The sequence below is a fragment of the Varanus komodoensis genome, unplaced genomic scaffold (genome assembly GCF_004798865.1).
Source record: "Varanus komodoensis strain SLA01 unplaced genomic scaffold, ASM479886v1 scaffold5, whole genome shotgun sequence".
NCBI lineage: Eukaryota > Metazoa > Chordata > Lepidosauria > Squamata > Varanidae > Varanus > Varanus komodoensis.
Window position 1 is genome coordinate 22,582,049 of NW_025336087.1, and position 21,263 is coordinate 22,603,311.

The following is a 21,263-nucleotide window of genomic DNA, read 5'->3' on the forward strand; positions in this document are numbered from 1 at the left end:
AGCCTCCCTCCTCCTTCAAGGGCCGACCCCGTGAGGAGGAGTCTCCCCCGCCGGCCTCTGCCTCTTGCTTGTTGAAGAGAAAGGGAGCCCGCGCAAAGCCTAAGCAAGTCTGCATGTCCCTCAAAGAAGGTGATGGCGATCTTCCACTTGCCTGCTGGGGTGCTGTTCGCAGGGTGCCCTTATTTCCAACTCAGAAGTGTGCAAAGGCCCCAGGCAAGGACCTTCTCATAAATAAAAGTAAAATAAACAGGTTTGGCGTCTAAAAGTCAAGCTTTGCCCCGACCTCCTCCCCCCCTCCTCCCGCCAAGGCTGCATTTCGCTATCTTTGGGCTTGTTGGCATGACCAAATGGCAATACAAAGACTGGAGTTGACGCTTGCCTTGTTACGATGCGCTGAAACACTGGAATCCCATACAGTAGACAGTAAGAGCCACTGAATAAAATGGCACTTTCTCAAGACAAGCCTGCACTGGAGTGCTGTTGGTGTAATGGAATGGGAATGTCCATTCTGACAATCTCCTAGTCTGATCTTATCTGCAGGTTTATGGTGAGAATGGGATAGTTCCCATGTTTGTCACCTTGAACTCTTCTGAAGAAGGGTGGATGCAGACATGATTATCAATGAGTCATGCCAAGTGCAGGGAATTACTATTATTATTATTATTATTATTATTATTATAGCATTTCTATGCCGCCCCTTGCCGAAACCTCGGGGCGGCTTACAACATGATAAAATACAATGAAATACAATAGTACATAATAAATTACCATTAAATATAAAAATACAAAGAATACATTGATTTAGAAAAATAAAATTAAAATTATCAGTATAAAATAAAAATATAGGAGGAGAAAGAGAAGGAAGAAGAAGTTGCCCTGGCCAGATCATATGTTTTAACAATTGAAATGATGTTTAAATAAAAAGGTCTTTACCTGGCGCCGAAAAACCAGTAACGACGGTGCCAGGCGGACCTCTTTGGGGAGTGAATTCCATAGGTTGGGCGCCACCACAGAGAAAGCCCTCCTCCGGGTACTTACTCTCCTAATTTCTTTCATGGAGGGTTCCCGGAGAAGGAACTCTCCCGCAGATCTCAAAGGGCGGTTGGGCATATACGGACGTAAGCGCTCGTTCAGGTAGCCAGGACCCAAGCCGTTTAGGGCTTTGTAGGTCATAATCAACACCTTGAATTGGGCCCGGGCTTCAGTGGGAAGCCAGTGAAGCTGACGGAGGACTGGAGTCATGTGAGCATAACGCCCCATCCCCGTCAGCAACCTGGCAGCTCTATTTTGAATTAACATTTACTGGTGACTTTCCCAGACTTTCGAATTATGAAAGTTTCTCATTTCCTAACAACTAAAATTTAGCACAGGCAAGGAGAAGTATCAGCCTGCTGGAATTCGCCAGCTTTCACACAGAGTGATAATAGTTTAAAATAGAGTAGAATGCTTCTATTAAAAAGGTAACATGCACATATAGCTTTCATCCTTAGTATAGGAACAGAAAACAGTTGGATTTAAATCTGTCAATACAGACTATATATCCTCTCTTCCGTGTAAACAACAAGTTAACTCAGGGTGCAATCTGTAAACCTCCAAGTTTGGAGGAGTACTGGTACCCTCTGTGGGGGGAGGGGGGGCAGGAAGCATGAAGGTGGCCTCTCCCTCCCTAATCCTTACGTCCTGTGAATCAGATAGATGATCGATCTGCTGGTGGCACTCCAGCCTCCTTCCCTCCCTGTCTAACATGGTGCAGATAGATGGCTCATTTTGGCTGTTCAGCTGTAGCATGTTGGACAGAGAGGGAAGTAGGGAGGAGCTCTGCAAGAGGAAGGAGGAAGGTCAAGATCTTTTCTTGCTGATGCCAGAGTGTGGGACACAGAATAATCAGTTCAGGTTGCAACAACCCAGATTCACGCTGGACAGCAGAAAAAGTTTCCTCACTGTCCGAGCAATATGACAGTGAAACCAGCTGCCTAGAGAGGTGGTGGGCTCTCCCACACTGGAGACACTCCGAATGAAACTGGACAGGCATCTCAGTGGGATGGTGCAAATCGGTGTCCTGCAACAACAGGGGGTTGGACCCGATGGCCTGTATGGCCCCTTCCAACTCAACTATTCTATGATTCTGTGAAGATACCTGAGATCTTGGCTGACCAAGTCTTTTCGCCTCCCCACACCCGGAATCTCTTCTTTACCCCCTTTCCAAGGTAACTGTTAAGACCTTGGAGAAGGTCTCAGGATGACTCTTTCTACACCAGCTGTGGGGAGAGCATTTAAGCACATATTTCCAACTCTGAGGTCAGAGCTCTTTTCCCACTGTGGGTCTGGACAGCTGAACAGTCCTATGGCCGGGGGGCTTAGGAGCCATAAGATCACACTCCCCAGACCATGGTCAATAGAAGTGCCCAACTCAGAAGGTGCAGCCTCTTGTTTTCTAACTTTAGTTCCATGCTAGTTATTATACTTAGTGCCATACTTGGTAATATATGTTTTGCTGGTTGGTTACTATAATAACCAACCATATTATTATATGGTCCAGCTTCCTCCTGGCCCTTTACTACAAATCTGACTGCTTCACATTTACCAATGTTGCTGCCACTGCTTCCACTGTTAATTCCAAAGAAATAGTGTCCAGCTCCCTAATTACCCTACCTGAATACCCTGCAGTTGGCAACTTGTCTTTAAAAATAGGGTGCATTAGCTATACGCTTTCCCCCATAAATTTCTTACTAAAGCAAAATCAAATACCTCTGCTTCAAAATAACCATTTCTTGACATTACTCTGGCTCAAATTAAGTCTATAGAAATCACTTTTGATCAGACCTTCATACCCAAATATTGACACTTAGCTATACCTCCTATGCCGGTCTATACTATCTATGCTGCTTTCATATGTAAGTAAATATTCATATAGCCTTCTGCCTTAAGCAAACTCAGTTGCAATGGCTGTTTACACAGGGCCCAAAGTTTGGGCCAGCTTCACAAACACCATCTAACATTCAAAAGCCACTTGAAATCACTCCACATTGCACTAATAAATCTGCTTGGAGCAGTTTAGCATGTGGTTCATACAATTCTCTTCACATCGTCACAAATCCTTCTGTAGAAGAAGAAATGAGAATGCCTCCTACATTTGTTTGCAAAATCATTTCATAACATGCCTTTGGAGAACCCTAACCAGAGTGGAATGAATAATGTTGCTTTTCCCCTTTAATTTTAGAAGATAGCTGTCCATGTTTCAGTTTCTCCATGACAAAGAGGCCTATTCTGAATCTCAGATAAGACACTGGGCTGGAGAAATTCCCTTTTTTGCCTGATATGATAGCCAAGATGGCATTCCTACTTCTGTGCACAGAAGTTAGTAGGAATGGCAGATAACTCTGACTTAATGTTGGCAACATGATGGTATTCTCCACTGGACCTGAGGGGGAGCAGGGTGTTTTAGGAGGTGCCCAACAGGGTGTGTGACAGATATAGCTGTCACAGCTATATGGAGAGCCAGTGTGGTGTAGTGGTTAAGAGCGTGGGACTGGGACTCAGACAATCTGGGTTCTAGTCCCCACTCGGCCATGGAGCCAACTGGGTGACCTTGGGTCAGTCACAGACTCTCAGCCCAACCTACCTCACAGGGTTGTTGTGGGAGGAGGAGAATGATGTAAGCTGTAAAAAGGCAGGATATAAATCGATAGATAGATAGATAGATAGATAGATAGATAGATAGATAGAGCTCTGGATTCCAACAAATGGGAATGCCAGGAGAGATCTGGATCAGAAATAACTGCTGGAGGCCTGCCTCCACGGCCTTGCAGCATCTGCTGCCTGAAACAGTTGCCTCACTCAGTTAACAGCAGGGCTGGCTTGGAAAAGACTTTTGTACTGATATTGAGTATATGACTTTAAAGTGAGATGTAGTTTGAGGTAACATAGTTTTCTCAGCTGTAGGTCTGATGTTTATTACCATATAGAACTTTTTATTGTAATTATTTATCATATCATTACCCAGACTGCATTCATCAAATGGTGAGTCCTCCTCAGCTGACATTTTGTAAGGACTTGCATAACTCTTAACTACTAAGGGATTATGAAGAAGAACAATCCTGATCATGTGCTCTGACATAAAGTCATTAAGGTTACATAGGCGAAAGTCTGCTATTGCCTGTTTAGTGCTTATCAGTCCTTCATATCTGCAGACTGAGGAGGAATGAAACTGAATGTAATCCTTTCTAAAACAAGAGTCTCTTTGCCTGTGATATTCATTAAAGTATTAAACACCACAAAACCTTTCTGTGATAGCTGTGCCATTGATTTGGGTTTTTTTATTATTTGTAAGGCTGGGGAGAATTACCTAATTTTGCACTTTCACACCACCACCTGAATGAAAACCCCATTATCATTTGGAATTTGCACTTTTTGAATTTTGGAACGGAGTTCTTAAAATTCGATTTTGGGGAAGCCTGAACACAAAAATACCTATATTCATGAAAAGAACATTATAAATGCATTAGATTAGGAAATGTGCTTGCAAATTTTGTGCATACAAGGGAAAATACACACATTAAAAGACATATGCTCAAAAAAATTATCTGCATTTTCATGTGTACTTAAAAAGCAAACCACACTTAAGAATGGAAAAATTCTCAAGTTAAGAATGAACTGGAAAAAAAGGAGAAAATTGGGAAAAACATTGTAGACATTTGGCCAATAATTTTTGGGGGAAATGGGGGGAAAACATTTGTCCCCAGTTATTTTGCATGACTAACACATGCCGTTGTGGTCCTTGCCCCTGAAATGAGCAGAGCCATCCTACAAACAAGTGAATACTATGTGCCGTGACAACACTCAGTAAGGGTGTGTTTATTTTTATTCACTACATGCTTGTCCCATCCTTCCTTCAGACCTTGTTCTCCCTCACCTCTTGCAACAACCCTCTGAAGTAGGTCAGGCAGACAGACTGTGAGCAACCCTTGGTCACTCCATGAGTTTCACATCTGCCTTTGAATTCAAATCAGGTTTTCCTCCATCCTCATATGACACTCTCATCACCCTGCCTCTTAGTTAATTTAGGAAGGGACATCATTCACAGTGGCTGAAAACCCTGTTCCTAATTGTGAGCATTGGTACAGTTTGGATGCGGTATTATATTGATTCACTCCACTCTTTTCTTTATGTACTTACTGAAAAGGAAATTCCATTGAGTTCCGTGGCATGTACTCCCAGGTAAATGGGCACAGCACAGCAGCCTTAAATGTTTCATCGACATTGCTGATGCTTTGGCTACTGCTGTTTGTCATTTTATCTGCCACACAGGGTAGTTTGTCTTTTGGCTTTTTCTATGTTTTAATCAATTAATTCTTCTTCTTTGGCTTCTTCTTCATTAATTAATTATTTGGCTTCTTCCCTTTGGCTTCTTCTTTAAGTAATTATTCTTCTTTGGTTTTTATAACTAAAAAGCCAAATAAGTGTTCCAAGGTGCAATCCTGTGCATATTTAGACAGAAAAAGTCAGTATGCTGGGAGTTTTAGGACGTCTTTCTGTATAAAAGGTATGGGATGGCAAGCTCGGGATGAGACAGGCAAGCAGGCAAGCCGCCCTTGCATTCTGCTCTCACGGATACTGTTCCTGGGAGTTCCCCAGAGTCTCACCCAAATGTGCGAAGAGGAAATGGAGCTGACTTCCCAGCCTGACTTCTGTCCCGTGGGTGACTCAGCATTCTCCGCTGGGACCCTGCCAAAATCTATATGGGGTAAATGACATGTTGTGTGTTAGAGTGCCTGGAGAGCTGGCTGAACTTTCTTGTAATCCAATGTCCTCTTCATTTGTTCTCTCCCTGCCCCACTGTTTATATATTAGAGAACAGCAAATGAGCCTGGCACCCTGAGGGCTGAAATGCCCCTTTTGCTGTTACCAGGAAATTTACCCAGCTGACAGAGTTGGAAACGCTGCCCTGGCCTGCCTTAGGGAGGCCAAACCAGCTGGCATGCTGTGCACAATCCCTGCTATGATACACCTACGAGGAAGAGGCCTTTCTGCTCAATCTCCCCCTGGGTCAAGTAGGGACAGCCCCACAGCAAGAGGAAGAGGACTGGCATATAACTCTGCCCCTCAGACTACTAAATAGCCCTTTGTTCCATACAGCAAAGCCATCAGGCAAACCTATGCAGCTGCCACAGAGCTGGGCACACCATGTTTGCTCTGTATAAGAAAAGCCACATTGGCTGGCCCCTTGTAGGCATGGACCCTGCCAAGTGCACCCCAGAAGTCTGCTAAGGGAGAGGCCTGTCCTGTCAGAGGGCTGGCCCACAGCAGGGGCAGCCTGTTGGGACTGCAAAACTATGTGGCAATTAGAAAAGCCTTCCTCTAGATATTGCTGCAAACTACTACAGCATCAACACATTTAAATTCATCTTACTTAGTTAGCTTAAAAACAAAATAACCACACGGTTCATAGCCCTGGGTCCTTTTAGTATCCACACCCCATTTCGGGTATTTAGGATTTATAATCTTGGAACTAAGGTGGTGACTGAAAGACACACACACTTTTTATTATAGGTTTAGAAACTGTTTTCATTCAGAAGGATCTGAGTGGTATATAACAAACTGAAACACAAAATTTTAAAAATTCAATAAATGCAGAAAAAGTAATAAAACCGTGACTAGAAATAGCCAGGAAATGCTTGTCTGGGAAAAGGGGCTTCGGGAAAGCAACTTCAGTGCATGCCTGATCTCAGCCAGAAGAGCATTTCAGCACACCAGGCCTGGCTCCTCGTGGTTTCCAACTAGATCTCTAACCTATGAGGAAGAAGGGTACCGGGGGTGCTTCTTCAGAAGACCACAGGGATTGGCCAGGATGATAAGGAAGCATCCTCAAGGGTGGATGTTCAGGGCTTTATGGACTAGTAGCAGAGCCCTTAAGCTTCCCCAGCAGCAGAAGGGAACCAGGGCAGAGATTGGTGTGCTGGTATGACCTAGCACATGACAACAACCAGGCGGCTGCTTCTGCGCTAGCTACAGCTTCAGGATCAGCCTCAAGGACAGCTCTGTATGGAACGTGTTGCAGTAAACTACCTGCAGTTAAGCTCATATGAAGGCAAAGGTGGAGAGGACTCCCTTGCAACTCCAGCTCAGTCGCCCTCCACATGTTGGAGTTACTTCAGCCATGGAACTCAGGCAGGGTCCCCAGCCCATTCAGAAACCTGTAACATCAAACTTTAGCAGCAGCCGTTTTCACAGTGAACTTGAGAGCATGCTTTTTGAGAGGGCTACATAAAAATGTCCAGTTCCCAAGTTTTCTAGTAAATGAGATACTTTGGCCTAAATGTGCATTGCATTTCTGGTTTATGGACCATGTACAAATAGTCTAACAATCCTGATACCAGAATGAGTGATCAATTTGCATCCTGCAGGTGTAGGTCTCTATCCAGCCCTGCAGCTGGATGTTTCCCTTCCCACAGACACAAGTCTAAAAAGGCAGAAGGTTTCCCACTTTCTGGGATTCTGGCTAGTGTACAATTGGCTTGGTCTGAACAAAAATGTTAGCCTGTATTAAAAGAGAAATACACATTATGCTCCTAATTTTGACAGGTTTAAGCAAAACCAGTTTTCAGACTTTACTAGTAATCCAGAAAATATCGGGAGGAAGGAAGGAAGGAAGGAAGGAAGGAAGGAAGGAAGGAAGGAAGGAAGGACTGTAGGAAAATCAGTGAAACTTGAGTGGTCTTACATGTATAATTTTGGCATAGTTAACCTTTGTAAGACTTAGGCAATGCTTCATTGACTGCTTGTTTTACTATTTATGGCAGTGGCAAAATTTTTTCTCAGATAAATCCTTTTATTAATATATCAATTCTCTCTTATCTCTGGGCAAGAAACCCAGGGATCTAAAGACCCAAGTGGCCTTTTCTTCTATCTTGCCAGTCTGGGGGTTTGGGCCAGCCAGGGCAAAGAGGGTTGCAGAGGAGAATGACTGGCACAGGGCGTGGTATCAGAAGGAATGCTTCAGGTTCCTCGACCATGGTACCTGGTTTCTTGCCAATGAGCTTCTGGCGAGGGATGGGTGCACCTCACAAGGATGGGGGGAAAGTCCTTCAGAAATGGTCTACAAGCTTCATCTAGGAGGCTTTAAACTGGATGGAGGGGTACAGTCCCCCAGAAACCTGTCCTGATTTGACACATGAAGGAAGAGGACCAGGTTGTTGGGTCCAGGGTGTTAGATGTACTGCAGGGGCTGGTGGGACTCATACAAAGAGGGTGCTGGTATCAGGGTTGATGGGAGAAGGAGGAGACTGGGGGACCCAAAGAAAAGGATCTGTGGGAAGGAGCTGAGATGTATGTACACCAATGCTAGGAGCATGGGTAATAAGCAGGAAGAGTTTGAGGCTCTCCTGAGAAAAGGAGGGTATGACCTGGTGGGGACCGCAGAATCTTGGTGTGATGAAAGGCAAGACTGGAATGTAAACTTAGAGGGGTATGACCTGTTTAGAAAGGACAGGAAGGGAAAGAGGGGAGGAGGCGTAGCATTATATGTCAGGGAAGGGATGAGATAGAATATGGTGCAGATGGGGAACTGGTGGAGGCAGTTTGGGTGAGATGAAAGGGTTTCAACAGGGGGAAGGACCTGGCATGTTAGCCAAGTCTACTTGAGACCCTGGACGATGCCCTGACAGACCAGATTTGAAGGATAACTTGGAGGAGGGACACAGTAATTATGAGAGATTTCATTCTCCCAGATATTAGTTGAGAGTCTAACTCAGTGGTGACAGCCAGGTCTCGTCACTTTCTAGATGCTATAGAGGGAGGGTTTTTCACGCAGTGGTTCTGGGAGGCAACAAAGTGGGGCAATATCCTTGACTTGGTCTTAACCAGCAGGGAGGAGCTGATAGATGGGGTGCAGATGAGGGAAGCTCTGGATCTGAGTGATCACTCCATCCTTTGCTTCGAGATCAGGGGAATGGGGATGAGTGGCAGGTTAAGTATTGCAAGTTGGGACTGCACAAGGGCCACCTTTGGTCAATTGAAGGCCAAACTGGGGAAAGTCTCCTGGGAGAGGGTACTGGAAGGCAAGGGAGTTGAAGAAGTGGGCCGGGAACAACAGGATGGCGGTCAATGCAGATAAGTGCAAGGTCTTGCACTTGGGGCATAAGAATGGGCATCATAAGTACAGGTTAGGGGACAAGGGGCTGGACAGCAGCACTTGTGCAAAGGATCTCAGGGTGCTGGTTGACTACAGGCTAAACATGGTCAGCAGTGTGACGTGGCAGTCAAGAGGGCAAACGCCACCCTTGGATGCATAGCCAGATGTGTGGTTTCTAGATCGAGAGAAGTATTACTGCTACTTTATACGACTCTGGTGTGCCCACAGCTGGAGTATTGTGTTCAGTTCTGGGCCCCTCATTACAAGAGGGATACAAGGTTGGAATCAGCTCAGTGAAGGGCCACTAGGATAGTGGCTGGTTTGCAGGGTAAGCCATATGAGGAGAGACTAAGGTTGCTGGGTCTTTTCAGCCTCAAGAGGAGGAGACTCAGAGGGGACCACTTAGCAACATACAAGTATGTGAGGGGGTGCCATACAGAGGTGGGTCATGACCTTTTTCTCTGGGCAATGGAGGGCAGGACGTGTTCCAATGGAGTGAAGCTCAGGCTACCACGATTTAGGGTGGATGCCAGAAAGTACTTCCTGGCGATTAGGACCCCTAGGGTATGGAATGGACTTCCATGGGAGGTGGTTGCAGCCCTATTGGTGAGGGGGTTTAAGGATAGGCTGGACATGCACATGGTAGGCATGTCATGAGTAGAGCCGGCTGGAGTTGGAGGTCAGATAGATGGCTCAGGATACCCCTTCTGACTCACTCTGTCTCTATATTTTTACCTAAAGGACCACCTAAACCAGAGTTGGGCAACCTATAGGCCAAAACATCTGGGGACCACAACTCCTATCATCTCCACTCAGCAAAGCCAATGGCGAGGGATAATGAGATTTCTAGAACAAACATTTGGAGGTCCTCAAGCTACCCACCCCAGCCTAAACCTGTGGGTACATGCTCAGGCCTAAAGATCAGCATTGGAGCCCCTGCTCCTTATTCTCTTAGTAAGAGATGTTAGGCAGATGAGCATCACGAACTGAATCTTCTACCTGGTGGCCCCTGTGTCTGTAGATATTCACCTGATGGAGATTCACACAGTGTCCTCTTTGCTGGCTTGCAGAGAAGCCTTAAAAAGCTTTAAATTTCAATTTGCTTTTGAGTAGTTCTGTTAAACTGATTTTTAGTAAAGATTTGCCTGTGGCTGCTATTTTATATATTAGATGAAGAAGAACAGTAGGAAAAAGAAAGGGAAAAACTGCAGCAAAGGAACCTCCAGACCCAAAGTCCTATGAGGTTCTACCAGCAGGCCAGAAGGCATGTATGACTGGCAAGCAGAGGAAAAGCAATACTCCCTACTGTCATTCCAAGGATGTGAGGAAACCAGATGCAAAACCTCCCTTGAACCAAGCCCAACATCCACCCTGCCATTAACACAGTCAGAGCATTTGGATGGAGCAGCAAGGACAGTTCCTGAGCAGTCCTTCAAATAGAGGACTGTCCTGTGTAAAAGAGAATACATGGCCACCCTAAAATTGGTTTTCTGTGGGAGGAAGAGCTCCTTCCATCCATTTTGGGGGATCCCCTCCCTTGAGGACATGGCTTTCCCCACTCAGCAGAGTCTCTTGGCTCTTCATGGATCTTGGAGGGCAGGGGTGAAGGGGCAGGCGAATCTGCTTCTGTCAGTGCAGCTGATCCAGTCTGCTTCTGTCTGAGCAGCCCCATCTGGATGAGGTCGTGTTGCTAAAGATGAGCTGGCTTCGGGTTGATAGAAATGCAGCCCCCTTTTTGCTGCTCCCAGCTGACTTCATTTTGGAGACATGACTGAAGAGACAGAGTGCGAGGGGTGGAGCATCTCACCCAGCACTGCAAATAAATCAAGATGCCAGCCTAGCACGGATGCAGTCATAGTTTGCTGTAGTTTCCATTAATAAAGCCTCAGGAGGAATTACAACACCTATAAATAGATCACTGATGTGTGTCAACACAGGGTGTTAACTCAATATAAACATCCGTGTTGCAGCTATAGCAGCCTCTTGTGGCTTAAACAAAACACATAATATATACCTTATGCCACCATTGAACTGCCTTTAGTATGGACAGTCCCCTGTTTATGAATGAGTTCCATTCTTGAAGAAATGGAAATTCATCTTTATATCAAATTTGTACGCAAGTCCGATAACGTATAGTTGACCTGCCACATTGTGAAGGTTAGGGGTGCAGGGCTCTCATGAAAGTGGAATGGTCACAAATATCCCCTTGGGTGCCCCCTGCCCAAACTCACCAGTACCTCCTCTTTGCAGCAAGGAAATGCCAGAGAGATTTCCCTCTCAGTACGGGCAGGGCAGGAAGGCCTGCTTTGGAGGCCTGCTTCTTTTCTGTTTGGAGGCCTCTTCCTCTCATTTGAGGGTGATGGCAATTTCCTGCATTTTTAAATTAATAGGCTTTATGGCAGTTCATTCATAAGTACAAGTTGTTTGTAACTTGGAAGTTCATAACTCAGGGACTACTTGTACCTCAGTCCTGCAAAAGTGATCCATTTGTATTCTTTTGGGCATGTGTGCTTTTGACAGGTGCCTGTAAAAGAAGCAATGTAGGGTAGCCTCTACAATTCCTTCTTCACTAATACAATGTCAGTGATTCAAGGAATGATTCACCACCCACCTAAAGTACGCCACCCATTTCAAACTATTGCTGACACTGCATGTAATCTAAGGAAGGGAAAATATCTTCACAAGGAGACAGAACACAAAACAAATCTATTATCAGGTATAGTTCCAACCTATAATTAAACTTAACTGCAATGTACCATAGAGTCATTTCAAAGTTAGATAAGAATGATGTCACCTTGGATCAAGGTGGCATGCACTCCTTTCTTCAATTCATTCAATGAAAAATTAGTTCATTCAATGAAATCAGTTCATTTCCCATGTAATTCAAGGTGCTGTAAAGACTTAAATGGCTGGGCCCAATTGAAAGATCATTTACCACCATTTTGGGGGTGCATGGTCTCCAGCCCACTAGCCACAGATGGTCACACCCAAGTTCATGGAAGTCCGTAGAATCATAGAATAGTAGAGTTGCAAGGTGCCAGAAGGCCATAAGGTCCACCCCCTGCTCAAGGTTAGGGGTGCAGGACTCCAAGTGAAACCATCCCTCTCAGCTGGCTGTCCAGCTGCATCTTGAATGCCTCTAGTGTGGAAGAGCCCACAACCTCCCCAGAAAACTGGGTCCATTATCATATTGCTTTCTAACAGCCAAGACATTTTTCTTGATGTTCAGCTAGAATTTGGCTCCATGAAACTTGAGCCCATAATTCTGTATCTTGCATTCTAAGGTGATCAAGAAGAGATCTTTCCTTTGTGTGGCAGCCTTTCAAGTATTTGAAAAGTGCCATCATATCGCTCCTAAGTCTTTTCCATGAATTCACATCTCTAGGGCCTGATGAACTGCATCCTAGAGTTAATTCTCAGAACCAATGTCTGTTATCTTTGAGAAATCATGGAGGATAGGGAAAGTGCCAGGTGGCTGGAGAAGGACAAACGTCCCTATATTCAAGCAAGGGAAAAAGAAGAAACTGGGAATTACAGACCAGTCAGTCTGACATCAATCCCTGGGAAAATTCGGGAGCACACTGTAAAGCAGCCAGTCTGCAAGCACTTTTCAAAAAATGCAGGGATTACTAGAAGCCAACATGGATTCCTCAAGAACCTGGCAGACTAATCTGATTTCATTTTTTGATTGGGTAACCTCCCTGATGACTGTGGAAATGCCATGGACATAATATATCCTGATTTCCAGAAAGCTTTTGACAAAGTGCTCCATGATACCCTGATAAACAAACTAGCTAAAAGTGGGAGCAACTGTTGGCTACAGAACTGAACTCAGAGTGCTCATCAGTGGCACCTTCTCAAACTGGGGAGAGGTAACAAGTGGGGTCCTGCAGGGTTCAGTCCTGGGTCCACTGCTCTTCAACCTTTTTTATTAATGACTTGAATCAGGAAGTGCAGGGAGCTATTATCACATTTGCAGATGTCACAAAACTGGGTGGAATAGCTAATACCCTAAAAGATTCGAGGTTATTTTGATAGGTTGGAGCTCTGGGCTGAAAAGAACAGAATGAAATTCAGTAGGAACAAAGGCCAAGTTCTTTACCTATGAAAAAGAAACCAAATGCATTGTTACAAGATGGGGAATACTTGGCTCAATAATATTACAAGTAAAAAGGATCTTGGAATGGTTGTGGATCACAAGATGAATATGCGTCAACAATGTGATATGGCTGCAAAAAGGGCAATTGGTATTTTAGGTTGCATTAATGGAGGTATCACTTCCCAATTCCATGAAGTACTAGTTGTTGTTGTTGTTGTTGTTGTTATTATTATTATTATAACATTTCTATGCCGCCCCTTGCCGAAAACTCGGGGCGGCTTACAACATGATAAAATACAATGAAATACAATAGCACATAATAAATTACCATTAAATACAAAATACAAAAAATACATTGATTTACAAATATAAGATTAAAATTATCAGTATAAATTAAGTAAATAAAAATATAGGAGGAGAAAGAGAAGGAAGAAGAAGTTGCTCTGGCCAGATCATATGTTTTAACAATTAAAATGATGTTTAAATAAAAAGGTCTTTACCTGGCGCCGAAAAACCAGTAACGACGGTGCCAGGCGGACCTCTTTGGGGAGTGAATACCATAGGTTGGGTGCCACCGCAGAGAAAGCCCTCCTCCGAGTACTTACTCTCCTAATTTCTTTCATGGAGGGTTCCTGGAGAAGGGACTCTCCCGCAGATCTCAAAGGGCGGTCGGGCATATACGGACGTAAGCGCTCGTTCAGGTAGCCAGGACCCAAGCCGTTTAGGGCTTTATAGGTCATAATCAACACCTTGAATTGGGCCCGGGCTTCAATGGGAAGCCAGTGAAGCTGACGGAGGACTGGAGTCATGTGAGCATAACGCCCCGTCCCCGTCAGCAACCTGGCAGCTGTATTTTGCACCAATTGAAGTGTTCGGACCGTCTTCAGGGGAAGCCCCACGTAAAGCGCGTTACAGAAGTCTAGGCGGGAAGTCACCAGCGTGTGTGTCACTGTTGCCAGGCAGTCGTATTCCAGGTAGGGCGCAGCTGATTAATCAGCCGAAGCTGAAGGAAGGCGTTCCTCGCCACCACTGTCACCTGAGCTTCCAAAGAAAGCTCTGGGTCGAGGAGTACTCCTAAGCTGCGGACCTTATCCCTAAGAGGGAGTGTTGCACCATTCAGGACCAGGTCAAATCCACCCTCTCCGAAACCCGATCCGCCAACCAACAGGACCTCCGTCTTGTCTGGGTTGAGTTTCAGTTTATTTGCCCTCATCCATTCCCTTACCTCGGCCAAGCACCGGTTCAGCACAGCCACTGCCTCACCTGGATTAGTGGAAAACGAGAGGTAAAGCTGGGTATCATCAGCGTATTGATGATTCCGCAGCCCACACCTCCTGATGACCTCTCCCAGTGGTTTCATATAGATGTTAAATAGCAGAGGGGATAGAATGGAGCCCTGTGGTACTCCATGGCATAGCTGCCGTGACGTAGAGACATGGTCCCCCAGCACTACCTTCTGGAATCGACCGTTGAGATAGGAGCGGAACCACTGCAGAGCAGTGCCTCCAACATCCAATCCCGCAAGTCTATCCAGAAGGATACCATGGTCGATGGTATCGAAAGCCGCCGAGAGGTCCAGAAGAACCAACAGGGATGTACTCCCCCTGTCCTTCTCCCTGCACAGGTCATCGTACAGGGCAACCAAGGCAGATTCAGTACTGTACCCGGGTCTGAAGCCGGACTGAAAAGGATCCAGATAATCAGTTTCATCCAAGAGTGCTTGGAGTTGTCCCGCCACCACTCGCTCCAACACCTTGCCCAGAAACGGGATGTTGGCCACAGGTCTATAGTTAGTGGCCATCTCTGGATCCAGTGACGCTTTCTTCAGGACCGGTCGTATTACCGCCTCCTTTAAAGGGGCAGGCACTCGACCCTTCCTCAGAGAAGCGTTAACCACTTCCAAGATCCAGGTCCCAATCCCGTGCTTGGAGTTATTTATTAACCAAGACGGGCAAGGATCCACTAGGCAAGTGGTGGGACGTACTCGTCCAAGCACCTTGTCCACATCATCGGGCCGCAATAATTGAAATTCCTCCAATAATTTTGGACCAGACGGTAGCATTGGTGACTCCTCAGAGACCTCCGATTCATTAGTGGAGTCCAGCTCGTGACGAATCTGAGCGATTTTCTCCCTGAAATGCCTGGCAAAGTCGTCACAGCGGGCCTTTGAGGGTGGCATCGGATCTTCCTTAGGACCCGGGCGAACCAGGCCTTGCACCACTCGAAAAAGCTCCGCCGGACGGCATTGTGAGGAGGCAATGGAAGCGGAAAAAAACTTCTTTTTCGCCGCCTTCACCGCCACAGTATAGGCCCAATAGTGGGCTCTCAAGTGTGTTCGGTCAGATTCATTCCGTGATTTCCTCCACCTACGCTCTAGCCGTCTCCCAACTCGCTTCATCGCCCGCAATTCAGGTGTATATCAAGGGGAAGAGCGGACTCTGCCCGGTGGGAGAGGACGCTTGGGAGCGATCGTGTCCACAGCCCTGGTCATCTCTCCGTTCCACAGTTCTACCAGAGCCTCGACAGGAGCACAAGTCTTGTCAGCCGGAAACTCCCCCAGGGCCTTCAGGAATCCATCCGGATCCATCTGGCTCCGGGGGCGGGCCCATACAATCGGGTCTGCACTCTTATAGAGGGAGAGGCCGCTCTCGAGCACAAACCTCACCAGGAGGTGATCTGACCATGACAGGGGAGTCAAACATAAGTTCCTCACCCTCAGGTCATCCTCTTCCTGCCCCGTCGTGAATACCAGGTCCAGAGTGTGTCCACGTTCATGGGTCGGGCCGATGACATGTTGAGACAGGCCCATGGCCGTCATAGAGGCCATGAAGTCCTGAGCCGCCCCGGTCAGTCCAGACTCGGCATGGAGATTGAAGTCCCCCAGGACCAACATCCTGGGGGTCCTCAACACCAGGTCCGAGACGGTCTCTGTCAGCTCAGATAGGGAGACTGCTGGGCAGAAAGGTGCACGGTACACCAATAGAATCCCCAATCTGTCTCGTTCGCCCAACACCAAGTAGAGGCACTCCAGCCCTGGTCTCAAAGGGACCGGAAGACCCGTGAGAGAGATGGAGGCTCTGTAAACCAACGCGACTCCCCCTCCCCTCCCTTCTGGGCATGAACAGTGTTGAGCCAGATACCCGGGCGGGCACAATTGGGAGAGGGCAACATCCCCTCCCTCTCCTGCCCAGGTCTCCGTTATGCAAGCCAGGTCGGCCCCCTCATCCACAATCAAGTCATGGATGAGGGAAGATTTATTATTGACCGACCTGGCATTGAGCAGCAGTACCGTCAGACCCGAGGGGTGGTTGACAAGGCTACCTGGCGCCCTCTGGTTGGGGGCAGGACCAGAAAGAGGGACAGGTGTCAGCCATCTGTCCAACCTTCTTCTATGTGGACACGTTAAGCCCCTATTGTTGTAACGACCATTGCCCGTGACCACGCCAATAGCAGCGCCCGTGGGTTCCCCAGGATATATAAACATCGACATGGCCAGGAATGACTCAAGGCACTGATTAAAGCAGGGCAAAATTATAAAGTAGGTCGAAGGAGGAGAAAAAGAACGATAAAAAGAAAAAGAAAAAAAAAGGGGGGGGATCCTTCCCCTTCCCTAAGATTTAGCAGTAGGCAAGCCTATTTCAACAAGAGTCCTTGGCCAGCCCAGCCCCCCTCTTGTCCCCCCGAACGGCACCCCAAATGGCGGCGACCCCCTTTGGTCACCACCCTTCGGCCGCCGGCCCGAGGCTGCTGGCCCCGGCCACGGCCGCCGCTTTGAGTCCGCGGGGCGCCTCCGAGACCCGCCCCGTCACGCATGGCACGCGCCCGATCACCTGGGCCGGCAGGCGGCGCTCTCCGGCGCCGCGTGCGCCTGCGCTGGCCGGTGGAGCTGGCTGCCATCGACGGCGTGGCCGCGTGCGTCTGGCCGCATTCGCTTAGTTCCCCTTTACTCAGCACTGGTTAGGCCTCATCTGCAGTATGATCTGGAGTAGGTCCAGTTCTAGGCACTGCAGTTAAAGGAAGAGGCAGGCAAGAAAGGGTTCAGAGGAGGGCAACAGGGATGATCCAGGGAGTGGAACCAAAGCCCTAAGACGAGAGATTGAAAGAACTGGGCATGTTTAGCTTTTAAAACAGAAGACTGAGGAGAAATATTCCCGTCTATGGAATGCGCTCCCCAGAGAGGTCCACCTGGTGCCGTCATTATATGTTTTTCGGTGCCAGGTTAAGACCTTTTTATTTAATCAATATTTTAATAAGTTTTAATATTGAATTTTATCATCATATTTTAATTGCAGCCAGAGTGGGTCGTTAATTAATGTTATGTTAGCTATTTGTATTTTATTGTGTAAGCTGTCCTGAGGCTCTTGCAAAGAACGGCATACAAATATCATAAATAAATAAATAAATAAATAAATATAATAGTATTCTTCAAGTATATGAAGGGTTGTCATGAAGAGGAAAGCCAGGATCTCTTCTTGATCAGCCAGAGTGCAGGACACAGAACAAAGGGCTCAAGTTACGGGAAGCCAGATTCCAGCTGAACATCAGGAAAACTTGCTGACTGTTAGAGCAGTACAACAATGGAACAAAAGACCCAGAGAAGTTGTGGGCTCTCCGCACGAGAGGCATTCAAGATGCAACTGGACAGCCAGCTGAGAGGGATGGTTTCACTTGGAGTCCTGCACCAAGCAGGGAGCTGGACCTGATAGCCATCTGGCCCCTCGCAACTCCATTTTTCTGTGATTCTTCTCAAAGCTAAACATGCCCAATCTCTCCTCACAGGACTTTGTTTCCGATCCCTGGCTCATCCTTGCTCCCTCCTCCAAACTCTTTCCCGCTGGTCTGCATCTTTCTTAAGCTGTGGTGCCCAGAATTGGATACAGTACTCCAAGTGAGGCCTAACCAGTGCTGAGTAGAGGGGAACAAGTACTTCACACAATGTGGAAGTGGTACTTCTATGCATGCAGCCCAAAATAGCATGTATGTTTTTTGCAGCCACATCTCATACTCAGCTTGTTTTGTTTGAGGAACTGTCCTCTCTCCCAGACCCCACCCTGAGCCTGGAAGAGGATCCCCGCTGCCATCTACAATCAGTCCCCTTCAAGATAACCCTTCAGTGTTACAGGAGTGACTCTTCCAAACACTGACTTCGTACCCTTTGTACTGTCCCAGCTGGAATGGTGGACTGCATGGAGAGATTTCTCCTGTAAGCACAAGTCAACAGAGAGGCATGGAGCTTACCAGGGAAGGCTGGGCAGAGCACTGCCAGGGGAGGGCATGCAGCCCACTCAATGGTTTGTGAGCAGGGAAATCTAGTCCCCAGGCCAAAAGGCATTCTGCAGCCTTATCCTATGTGAGCTTCCCACCCCTAAGGATCAGCCGCTGCATCCCTCTTCTTTGTGGTGCTACCTTCAGAGGCACAGCTGGATGCACCACACAAGAGGACTTTCTCTGTGCTGCTGCTCCATCTGGGAGATTTCCTGTTCCATGAAGCTTAAGCCCTCTTCCTCCCCAGCTGGGTACCATCAGCAACTGAAGACATTTTAAATAAACATTCGGCCCTGCTGCTGCTGCTGCTCAATTTTATTTATTGGCTGCAAATATGGTCTTTTTCTGGCTTTGCTGCTTTCAGTTTAATGCATTTTAACAGTTTGTTATTGTTTTGGTGCTTACTTGTTAAGCCATTTTGAGCGACTTTTTTTTGAAGGGAATAGCAGTGTAAAAATGTCTTAAATCAGTTAAGCTTTCTTGTTCCAAGGACAAAACTGGCTCCGAGAGGCGGGGGAGAGACACACCAGCAGACGACAGGCTGTAGCTGGAAGTGTGCATTCGACTTGTTGACCAGCTTGTCTAGAGCCAATTCACATCTCCGCATGCTCCACCACACACGTGCCGCTCCCGCTCTCCCCACAGGCCCCACGTCTTCTGTTCCGTCACATACACAGCCCTCCCCGCTGGCTTCCATGCTGTGTGACCTGAAGGGCCTCCTCTTGTCAGCATTTAGCAGGGGATCCAAACTCTTCTTGGCCAGCAGTGTCCCTTGAATGTGTGAAGCGCTGCCGCTGGCCTCATCCACTTTCCTTCCTGGAGAGAAGCTTAAAAAAAAAAAGGGAGGGAGGGAAAGCCTGATTCACGAAACAAAAAGGCAAAACAGATAAACAAGAAACCCAAATGTTTATTATTTAATTTTAGATATTTCTACCCCACCGTTTTCCCCCTTGTGAAGGAAACCACAAGGTGTGACTTGTGGTCCTCCTGCTCTTCATGTTATCCTCACAACAGCCCTGTGAAGTAGCTGAGGCTGAGAGTTATTGGCTGGCCCAAAGTCACCTGTAGAGTTTCCTCACTATGTAGGGACTCAAATGCAGATCTCCTGAGTCCCAGCCCAGCACTTTGACCACCATATGGGTTTGCTGTTTGAACATCTAGTTGCATACTTATGCTAAGAGAGAGTCTCTTGCACACAGAGTCTGAGTCTGTACACTGGTAGCTGGGTGAGAGGCAGAAGTACTGTCAGGAAACTGGCCCACGTCAGGAACCAGGACAGACAAGGACACAGTTCTGAAAAGGCAAAGTTAAGAACCAGGACGACTAACAGAGCAGATACCTAAAGCAGGGTAACTAGACAGCATGCAGGAGCAGCAGGTGTGGCGAGCGAGGCGAGGTGGCGAGGCAGGGACCAGGACAGGCAAGATGCAGGCACTGGACCACTCTGCAGCAAGCAAGAAGACCTCTGTTGCTGGGGCAGCCTCTGGAGGGAAGAGCTTGCTCTCATATAGTTCTTTCCCGGGGCCAAGAGCTCCAGCAGAGCTCTGGAATGATTGTGTCATCACTGCAGTGACCATTCTGGTTTTGGCCACCAGATGGAGCTCTGGAGCTGCCCAGCTTCTGGGCAATTTCCTCCTCCTTCCCTTAACTTTCCTATTGATCAGCTGAATGACATGGGGATTGGATCATGGAGGGAAGGGAGGATTAGCTGTACTCCTCCTCCTGCAATCCTGCTGAAAAAATCTTAATAGCAACGTGGGGGAAACCTTTGGGATTACTGGGGAAAGAAAGGAGAGCTCTCTTCATTTGCTGCTCTGCTGAATGGCAGAAAACAGCTGGCCAGTGAGCAAATGGAGTTTGGTTTCAGAAAAGTTAACTTTTATTAACAACCAGCCCCCTTTCCCCCTCTGACCAGCTGAGCAGTGAGATTCCAAAGCTAAGACCCCTGCTCTCCTCTGCTCACTTGCTTCCCTTATCTCGGACGCATGCAGGGATGGGTGAAGTGTGCGTGAGTGAGTCCATTCATTCTCACACACAAACAGACATATTCCCTGCTTGTGAATAGACCAATGGGGTGTGTGGGGGTGACACATAGCTGAGAAGTGGAGAAATGACTGAATAATTTCAGCTGCACCATGCTGAGCCAGAGATAAAACCAAAGGCATGTTTCTTAGATACAGCTACCTGGTCCTCATACTGTGAGAACCTATTGAGAGCAATTAGCTACCTGCAGAAGGTCAGGTGCCAGATCCATCCTTCCCAGCTCCAGGCACATCAAGACATGCAGGGCCCTGTATGCATGGATATTTGCTTCCAGTACACCAAGCTTGTCTGCAAATATCTGAAGACCCCTAGAGTCTGGAATTTATAGTGGATTCACTGTGCTGGGCATAGATCTTGCAGAGCAACCACCTACACCATGGGAAGAACTGGAAGAGGGAGATCCAGGACCACTGCAATGTCTGTGGACCAGTTATTGCCAACCATGTCCTTTGACAGAGGCAGAGGAAGATCAAGAATGAAAAAGTAGTAATGTCTTTACTCCCACCACATTAACTTCCCCCTCTTCTTTTCCTCGGCACATGAGGCTTCATTTCTTCTCTTTCTGCTTGTATCATCATAGAAATCAACGCAGAGTTGCCTTGGCGGGTATGCTTTCGAGGATAGTTGCAGTCAGAGAAATGCCATGTTGTGTCCTGGATGTTCCAGTGGTGGGAAGGGCAAGCAATGGGGTGTCTGGGATAGTTCACATTCATTTCTGGAACTGGA